Here is a 10,770-nt window from a genome sequence, read left to right as displayed (position 1 = left end):
TGTACTTTTACTTTACTATTTACAGTATAATTTTGACAACATTTACTTTTACTTCACTACATTCCTAAAGAAAATAATGCACTTTTTAATCCATGCATTTTCGCTGACACCCAAAAGTACTCGTTACATTTCGAATGCTTAGCAGGACAGAAGATTTTTCAAATTCCCCACTTATCAAGAGAACATCCCTGGTCATCCCTACTGCCTCTGATCTGGCAGACTCAAATGCTCAAAAAACACAAATGCTTCGTTTGTAAATTATGTCTGAGTATTGGAGTGTGTCCCTAGCTATCCATGAAATGAAATAACAAAAAAATTGTGCCATCAATTTTGCTTAATATAATGAATGTGAAATGATTTATACGTTTACTTTTGATACTTAAGTATATTTTAGCAATTACATTTACTTTTGATACTTAAATTAACCTGTTTGGGCTGCAGGGGCAGTATTGAGTAGCCGGATAAAAGGTGCCCATTTCAACGGCCTCGTACTCAATTCTTGCTCGTACAATATGCATATTATTATTACTATTGGATAGAAAACACTCTCTAGTTTCTAAAACCGTTTGAATTATATCTGTGAGTAAAACAGAACTAATTTTGCAGCAAACTTCCTTACAGGAAGTGGAAAATCTGAAATCGATGCTCTGTTCTGGGGCCTGCCTATAAATGTCCTTGATATATATCAGTATACATGCACTTCATACGTATTCCACTAGATGTCGACAGGCAGTGAGAGAAGAAATGGAGTGTATAACTTGATCTGGGGTCGAACAAAAGCTCTTTGTATGACGTGTCACCAGTATCCTGTTTTCTGGAGAGCGTGTGAAGGGACCTGGTTTTGCCTTCTGTACAGCTGTCGTTATAGACGACTAATATCTCCGGCTTTGATTTTATTTGATACATGTGACAATATCATCGTAACCTATGTTTTTTCAATATAGTTTTATTAGATTATTGAAATTTTCGGGACGTTAGGCGTGTTGCGTTGTGTGCCTTTGTTCAGGAAGGAGAGCTTCGCGCCACTTTGCTAGCTTTCCATGCTAATTGACTGGAGAAGAGGACATTCTAAATCCAAACAACGATTGTTCCCGACAAAGGACCGCTTGTACAACATTCTGATGAAAGATCGTCAAAAGTAGGACCCATTTTATGATGCTATTTCATATATCTGTCGAACATGTGAAATAGTCGTTTGCGCCCAGATTTTGGGTACTCTCTCGCTATACCTAAGCTGGATGTCGTAATGAAGTTATTTTTAGAATTCTAACACGGCGATTGCATTAAGAACTAGTGTATCTATCATTTCCTATACAACATGTATTTTTTAGTAACGTTTATGTATAGTTATTTGGTCAGAATATTTGAGTGCCATAAAAATATCCGCACATTCTGGGAAAAAGATGCTTCGTTAGCACAATGTATAACCACTGATTTCAGCTCTAAATATGCACATTTTCAAACAAAACATAAGTGTATGTATAACCTGATGTTATAGGACTGTCATCTGATGAAGCTTATCAAGGTTAGTCAAAAATTATATATTTTGCTGGTTTATTCGCTATCGCTAACGTGCCTATTGCTATCGCTAACGTGCCTTGATGAATGAATGCGGTAGTGTGGTAGGCTATTGTAGTAAGCTAATATACTGCTATATTGTGTTTTCACTGTAAAACACTTAAAAAATCGAAAATATTGGCTGGATTCACAAGATGTTTGTCTTTAATTTGCTATACACCATCGATTTTTCAGAAATGTTTTATGATGAGTATTTAGGTATTTGACGTTGGTGTCTGTAATTACTCTGGCTGCTTCGGTCCTATTTGTGACGGTAGCTGTGATGGTAGCTGCAATGTAAAACTGATTTATACCTCAAATATGCACATTTTTCGAACAAAACATAGATTTATTGCATAACATGTTATAAGACTGTCATCTGATGAAGTTGTTTCTTGGTTAGTTTGGTTGGTTCTTGGTTAGTTAGGTTGGCTTTGTGCATGTGAAAAATGTGAAAAATGTCTGTCCTTTTTTGTATTTGGTGGTGAGCTAACATAAATATATGTGGTGTTTTCGCTGTAAAACATTTAAAAAATCGGACATGTTGGCTGGATTCACAAGATGTTTATCTTTCATATGCTGTATTGGACTTGTTAATGTGTGAAAGTTAAATATTTATAAAAAAATATATTTTGAATTTCGCGCCCTGCACTTGAAGTGGCTGTTGTCATATTGTGCCCGGCTTCGGGCTTGCAGCCCAAAGAAGTTCAAACCAAATACTTTTAGTCAAGTATGACAATTCTGTACTTTTTCCACCACTGCTCTCACAAAAGACTGAATTCTACTGTGAAAAAGCTTTTTTACTGTACATTATTTAGGCACTTCTTCAACCTAATATAGTTGACCTATTATGGAATATTTTGCAAAGGCTCTATGGATTTTCCATGGGCATACATATACAGTACTAGTCAAAAGATTGGACAGACCTACTCATTCAAGGGTTTTTCTTTATTTTTACTATTTTCTACATTATAGAATAATAGTGAAGACATCAAAACTATGAAATAACACATATGGAATCATGTATTAACCAAAAAAGTGTTAAACAAATCAAAATATGTTTTACATTTGAGATTCTTCAAAGTAGCCACCCTTTACCTTGTTGACAGCTTTGCACACGCTTGGCATTCTCTCAACCAGTTTCATGAGGTAGTCACGTGGAATGCATTTCAATTAACTTCTCTGGGATAGGTGGCAGTATTTTCACGTCCGGATGAAAAGCGTGTCCAAAGTAAACTGCCTGCTACTCAGGCCCAGAAGCTAAGATATGCATATTATTAGTAGATGTGGAAAGAAAACACTCTGAAGGTTCTAAAACTGTTTGATTCATGTCTGTGAGTATAACAGAACTTATTTGGCAGGCAAAACCCCGAGGACAAAACATTCAGATAAAAAAAAATTGAGGTCACTCTCTTTTCAATAAGTTTTCATTGGGAATCCAGATTTCTAAGGGACCTTCTTGCAGTTCCTATTGCTTCCACTGGATGTCAACAGTCTTTAGAAATTGGTTGAGGTTTTTCCTTTGAGAATGAAGAAGTAGGACTGTTTAGAATGAGGCTTGAGGGAAGTGTACTCTTTGTTAGAGGCGCGTGACCTGAAAGCTAGCTACACTTTGTTTTCCTCCGGGTTTTGAACACAGATCATCCCGTCTTAAATTTGATCGATTATTTACGTTAAAAATGTACCTAAAGTTGTATTACAAAAGTAGTTTGAAATGTTTGGACAAAGCTTACAGGTAACTTTTATATTTTGTAATCACGTTGCACAAGTTGGAACCAGTGTTTTTCTGGGTCAAACGCACCAAATAAATGGACATTTTGGATATATATCGACGGAATTAATCGAACAAAAGGACCATTTGTGATGTTTATGGGACATACTGGAGTGCCAACAGAAGAAGCTCGTCAAAGGTAAGGCATGAATTATATCTTTATTTCTGCATTTTGTGTCGCGCCTGGAGGGTTGAAATAGGATTGTCTGTGTTTGTTTACTGGGGTGCTGTCCTCAGATAATATCATCGTTTGCTTTCGCCGTAAAGCCTTTTTGAAATCTGACATGTTGGCTGGATTCACAACAAGTGTAGCTTAGATTTCATGAAAGTTTAATTTTTATAGTAATTTATTTGAATTTGGCGCTCTGCATTTTCACTGGATGTTGGCCGGCGCCCTGCAATTCAGCGGTTGTTTAGGAAAATGATCCCGCTAAAGGGATCCGTAGCACAGACAAGTTAACACCTTTTTGGTTACTACATGATTCCACATGTGATATTTCGTAGTTTTGATGTCTTCACTGTTTTTCTGCAATGTAGAAAATAGTCAAAATAAAGAAAGACGCTTGAATGATGATTAAGTGTGTCCAAACTTGTGACTGCTACTGTATTCAGAAATACAAAGAGGTGTTGTGTAAATGACAACAGACAGTCAGGAATAGGCTATTCTACAGAAGAGACACAGATCCTTTAAGCTTTGTCACTATGATAAGTCTGCGGCACGCATTTGTCAGTGATAAGCCTGCAATTGGTATCTTAAAAGCTTTCATCAATATTAGTTGAACTAAAAAGAGTGCAATCAATTCACAGCAATAGCTTTATAAAACCAACCAGTATGGGTGGAGTGGAAAAAATAGATGACCTCTTATATCTGGATATCCCTTAAAATAGAACATCAACAATAATTTACGTCAAAAACATTGTCAAGAAGTCAGACTAGTTTTACTCTGCCAACTTCAGATTAGCGTTCATGTCACGGCCGTCGTTGAAAGGAGACCAAGGTGCAGCGTCGTGAGCGTACATTTTCCTTTTTATTTCAAAATGTCGCCAACAACACAACCAACGAAAGAAACAACCGTGAAGCTTACTGGGCTAAGTGCCACAAACAAAGTTAACTACCCACAATGAAAGGAGGGAAAAGGGATACCTAGTATGGTTCCCAATCAGAGACAACGATAGACAGCTGTCCCTGATTGAGAACCATACCTGGCCAAAACATAGAAATAAATAAACATAGAAAATAAAACATAGAATGCCCACCCCAAATCACACCCTGACCAAACCAAATAGAGACATAAAAAGGCTCTAAGGTCAGGGCGTGACAGTACCTCCCCCCCCAAAGGTGCGGACTCCGGCCGCAAAACCTGAACCTTTAGGGGAGGGTCTGGGTGGGCATCTATCCGCAGTGGCGGCTCAAGTGCGGGACGCAGATCCCGCTCCACCTCTGGCTCACCCCACTTTGGTGGCACCTCTGGTGCGGGGACCCTTGTTGCGGGCCCCGGACTGGGGACCCTCGCTGCGGGCCCCGGACTTGACACCCTCGTTGCGGGACCCGGACTGGACACCCTCGTTGCGGGACCCGGACTGGGCACCCTCGCTGCGGGCCCCGGACTGGGCACCCTCGCTGCGGGCCCCGGACTGGACACCCTCGTTGCGGGACCCGGACCGGAGACCGTCGCTGGAGGCTCCGGACTGGAGACCGTCGCTGGAGGCTCCGGACTGGCCCGTGGAGGAGGCACGGGATGAACCTGGCTGGGGAGACCTACTGGAGGCCTGGTCCGTGGAGGAGGCACAGGATGAACCAGGCTGGGGAGACCTACTGGAGGCCTGGTCCTTGGAGGAGGCACAGGATGAACCGGGCTGTGGGGGAGCACTGGTGATCTGGTGCATAGCCTTGGCACCACTCTTCCAGGCTGAATGCCCACTCTAGCCCGGCACCTCCAGAGCGCAGGCACAGGTCGAACCAGGCTGTGGGGGAGCACTGGAGCACTGGTGCTTAGCACCTGCACCGCTCCTCTTGGCTGCATGCCCACTTTAGCCCGGCACGTGCGGGGAGCTGGAACAGGCCGCACTGGGTTCTCCTGGCGAACTGGGGAAACCGTGCATAGAGCCGGCGCAGGACTCACCGGGCTGTGGAGGCGCACTGGAGGTCTGGAGCGCCAAGCTGGCACAAGACGTGCAGGGCTGGGGAGGCGCACAGGAGGCCTGGTGCATGGGGCTGGCAGTCTTCACCAGACGGCTAGCACGCACCTCAGGATGAGTATGGAGAGCTGACACAGGTGACATCAAATCGAGGACACGCTCCGTAGGGCGAATTTCGTGCCTCATGCACAAACACAGCAGCTCTCTCATAGCTATCTCCTCCAATCTCCCCATCAACTCCTTCACTGTCTCTGCTTCGCTCCCCTCGCTCCCCTCCAAGTTCACCCCGACTGGCTCTGGTTCCATCCTCGGCTCCGCCGACCGCCGTCCCTGATTGAGAACCATACCCGGCCAAAACATAGAAATAAAGAAACATAGAAAACAAAACATAGAATGCCCACCCCAAATCACACCCCGACCAAACCAACTAGAGACATAAAAAGGCTCTCTAAGGTCAGGGTGTGACAGTTCGACACTTTTCCGTTAAGATGATGACTATTGTTTTGTGGAGCTGCCTAGATTTTTTTAGCGAAGGAGGTGATGGCGAACAAGAAAATAAACATTTGACCTCCTGTGGCTGGGCAGCCTTGTTTTCCTTCCAATTAAACGTTTATGATACCATTCAGTCATTTAACTTCTCAACTCCTGACTTACCCAAACACGAGTGCTACTGTATATCACTATATTATTGATAGATACCACTAGCGTAGCCGCAGGGAAAATGCAGTAATCAGTTCCTGTTTCAGCAGACCCAGGGGCATGGGCAGTAATTAATGGAATTCATGTTTCCCTACTGAGGAAATCTCTGATTACTCAAGGTAACACAGAGAATGGACTCTATTCATAAAACTCTTGCTGTTCTCCTAAAATGTAAGTATAACCTAAACAAGTACTTTTCCAAAACCACCATTAATATGCCCCAACCTTCAGCTGATTGCCTTTCCAACTACATACACTGAAATTCCACATGTAATTTGCCTGTTTCAGCCATGGGCGAAAAATAATTATAAACGTCTCTTGCATATAGGCCATGAAATTATGACGCAGTTTCTGAAAATGACCCACAATTGCGAGGCTTGGCAAAGTGGTTATTCATGTTTACAAAGTTCCCGAGATCCTGCATCTCAGTGCAAGAGACGTCACTGCAGTCCCTGGTTCAAATCCAGGCTGCATCACATCCGGCTGTGATTGGGAGTCCCGTAGGGTGGTGCATAATAGGCCCAGCGTCATCTGGGTTTGGCCGGGGTAGGCCATCATTGTAAATAAGAATTAGTTCTTAACTGACTTGCCTAGTTAAATAAAGAATCTATTTAAAAAAGCTAACTTAATGACAACCGATCAGAACTGACATTGATACAAACTCCTAACTTAGTGCAGAAGCTGTTTAGTGGCCTATGTACATTGCTAAATAAAAATTCAGGAGCTCAAAATATCTATTTTGTTACTGTATATGGTGACTTCTTAGAGTCCACTTAAATTCTGTGGATCCACAAGCATCCACAGAACAACTGATCATCCCCAATCTGCTGTTTAGCTACTGTTCTAACTTTTCCTTTAACTGAATAACAATTACAAAGTCAATGGACCTTTGTCTAAAGCTCCAACATATCCCTAATAGGTTCATCCTTGGCAGCTCTAGAGCCTAAAGCCCAGCTCCAGCCCCCTACCCCAACCCCAAGCCCCAGACCCCAGTCTCTGCAAAGTTTCAGCCCAATGTCAAACCCCAACTCAACGTAAACCCCAAACTCAGCCCAAATCAGCAGCCCAAGCCCAAACTCAGGCAAATCTAGAAAAGCCAAAGGCCAGCCCAGACCAGACTTCCCCAGGTGGTCAGCCCCAGCCTGTAAAGCCAGCCCATGCCCCAGCCCAAAGCCAATCCCATTGGGGAATTTCAACAGACTTTCATTTCACTTCTGGCTTCTGTCCAGGCAGCTTGAGCCACAGCCACACAAAGGACCCAAGTTTCAAGTTGAACGTGAGAACCACCTCATCTCTTGACCTCTATTAGCATATGAATGGTCCAGAAAGGAACTGAAAGCAAAGAGAGATGAGGGAAAGAGAGAGTGACCGAACACAGTCAGAGTGTGCCCTTGGCCGACTCTCCTCCTCAGTTTCAGTTACTGTGAAAACAAACTATGCCCTTTCATACAGATCTCTTTACAGGGTGACACGCTCTGACAAAGAGCTATGCCCAATAACATGTTGCTCCAACGTTGCACACACATTTTGTCAAATATGATTGGATACACAAAAACATTACAAAGGCTTGTTTCTCACTGTCTACATGTCTGAAATTTGGTTGAATTTATCAAATGAAATGTATATTGGGGGAAAAGATCTGCGCAAAGAGCATACATTTCCTATAAAGAAAGTGCCTATTGACTATAATATTCAATGCATCTATATCAAATTCATGGCAGTTCAGTTGCTCTTATTTTCAGTTGTGTTAATAGGGGTAAAGCTATGCTGAAAAAGGCCAAACCATACCTGGTGTAGTCCTTTACTGTGAGAGACTCATTGGATAATCTGCCTAGCCAGCAGTCCCCAGGTTGACACTATTCATTGAGTTTATCTGGGAGCGGGGAGGGGAGTCAACCACACTGACCTTACTCTCAGTCCACTAACAAAAGGGCACGCTCTCTCTGCCCTCAGCCTCAGCTGGTTAGAGGAAGAAATAGAAAGGGAGGTGAAGGAGTAGAGGACCGGAAAAGAGGGGGAGGGAGACAGAGACAGATCACTAACTCATCAAAGAAATTCTATCAGTACAAGTGGGGACCAATGTGATAAGCAAACAGTTCATTCGGACACCAATGACAACCACAATGCCCATGTGTGGTAACAACACATCCAACAGTGTTACAAAAAAATGCGATGGCCCAACCTTAAGTGGCAGGAGTAGGGAGAGGAAGACATTACAGCAGAGGTGTGGACTCGAGTTACATGACATGGACTAGAGTCTGACTCGTCACAAATTTTATGACTTGAGACTCAACTTGATAGAAAATAAGATAACTTGAGACTTGACTTGGACTTGAAGCCTCAAGACTCAGGACTTTGACTTGATACTGATGACTTGAAATGATTTGTGGATTACTCTCCACGCAGCCAGAGACTGTAGCCGCAGCATCGCATTTGCAAATTGTTTTTTTTGACTGGCGAGTGAAATGCACACTCGGCCCTCTGATTGGACCAGCAAACTATCAATCAACACAGGTCGGGTGAGCTACCGAAGATTGCTGATTGGATCGGGTGCAGCGCAAACGCCAAATTGTAGGGAGAGAGGATTGCCATAAATAAATCTGCAGCTCTATAAATTGTTTGGGGATCAAGAATATGAACTGTTTACTTTGCAAGCTCACCAGCAGTGGGTCATCAAGCAACAATTACTGGTCTTTTGGTATGTCAAAATTGCTTGAAATTTATAATTTACCTATGAAGCATTTGGAATTTGTTGTTAAAATGTATTATTGAATAATCCAAATGTGTTGTAAACCAAATAATGAAAAGGGCTGTATGGTAGCCTTAATAAATAGACAAACATTTGTAGTCATTGCACATATAGATTTTTTTTCTTACTTCACTTGAGACTTCACTTGATAATGGCGTGTGACTCGACTTGACTTGCTCTTAGAATGCACAACTTGAACAACTTGGGACTCAAACTGAAACTTTGACCTTGTGAATAGTGACTTGGTCCCACCTCTGAATTATAGTGGCAGGAAGAGGTATATGAACTATATATATGATGCTGCGAGCAACAACGTGAGCTACCAGGAGAGGCAACATTTCAAAGGCACAATGCGAAAAAAAGATCACATATTATCTAGCTGCTATCTTATTCCATTGTTGGAAAACCACCAGTATCTTTACACCCAGACAAGCGCCCGATTCTCACAAACACCTTTAGTGGCACAGAAAAGTATTTCCGTCTGTCTGTCCGAGGTAGATTATGTCCTGTGAGATGTGAGAGGACAGGGCTTGGAGGAGCATCCGTCTGTGCTGTGGTAGATTATGTCCTGTGAGATGAGAGAGGACAGGGCTTGGAGGAGCATCTGTCTGTGCTGTGGTAGATTATGTCCTGTGAGATGTGAGAGGACAGGGCTTGGAGGAGCATCTGTCTGTGCTGTGGTAGATTATGTCCTGTGAGATGTGAGAGGACAGGGCTTGGAGGAGCATCTGTCTGTGCTGTGGTAGATTATGTCCTGTGAGATGTGAGAGGACAGGGCTTGGAGGAGCATCCGTCTGTGCTGTGGTAGATTATGTCCTGTAAGATGTGAGAGGACAGGGCTTGGAGGAGCATCTGTCTGTGCTGTGGTAGATTATGTCCTGTGAGATGTGAGAGGACAGGGCTTGGAGGAGCATCCGTCTGTGCTGTGGTAGATTATGTCCTGTGAGATGTGAGAGGACAGGGCTTGGAGGAGCATCTGTCTGTGCTGTGGTAGATTATGTCCTGTAAGATGTGAGAGGACAGGGCTTGGAGGAGCATCTGTCTGTGCTGTGCCATTATTGCTCTCCTCCACTGCTTTTATCATCTCTATAAATCTCCACTGTCTGAGCCCCAGCCTCCCCATAAAGAGCCAACCTGAGTATCAGAGAGAGAGAGAGAATTGAAAAATTGAGAGAGAGAGAGAGAGAGAGAGAGAGAGAGAGAGAGAGAGAGAGAGAGAGAGAGAGAGAGAGAGAGAGAGAGAGAGAGAGAGAGAGAGAGAGAGAGAGAGAGAGAGAGAGAGAGAGAGAGAGAGAGAGGAGAGAGAGAGAGAGAGAGAGAGAGAGAGAGAGAGAGAGAGAGAGAGAGAGAGAGAGAGAGAGAGAGAGAGAGAGAGAGAGAGAGAGAGAGAGGTACCCAGGCACATCCATCTCACACACCTCTGTCTGGAACAGTCAGACAGATGGACACGCCTGGTAAGCTACAACTGAGATTTGAACTGTATAATATAACTGTATAATAATGATCAGAAACATCCAATAGTATAAAATGTTAGACCCCAAAGACTCATTGTCTAGCAGAAAAGCACATTTTGAACACTTGGACTGGTTATTACAGTGCAGAATTACTGGTATGAGGACGTTACATAGCAAGCTACAGTAGTACAGTGAAAGGGAAATAGCAGATAATAACAGAAGAGAGATGGCGGATGGATACAGGGTTCAGAGGAAGTGCATTGCCACAGGATCTCTCCAGTGTCAGTCAATCAAAAAGGCTGAGCTCTCTGAAAATGAGAATCCACACAGATAAGTGACCCGCCGAAGATTGTTTCGTCTCGCACAAAGCCGAGATAACTCTTACACAACGTGAACCGCAA

The sequence above is a fragment of the Salvelinus fontinalis genome, chromosome 24 (genome assembly GCF_029448725.1).
Source record: "Salvelinus fontinalis isolate EN_2023a chromosome 24, ASM2944872v1, whole genome shotgun sequence".
In the NCBI taxonomy this organism is placed as follows: Eukaryota; Metazoa; Chordata; class Actinopteri; order Salmoniformes; family Salmonidae; genus Salvelinus; species Salvelinus fontinalis.
Note: the sequence above shows the minus strand (reverse complement) of the source record.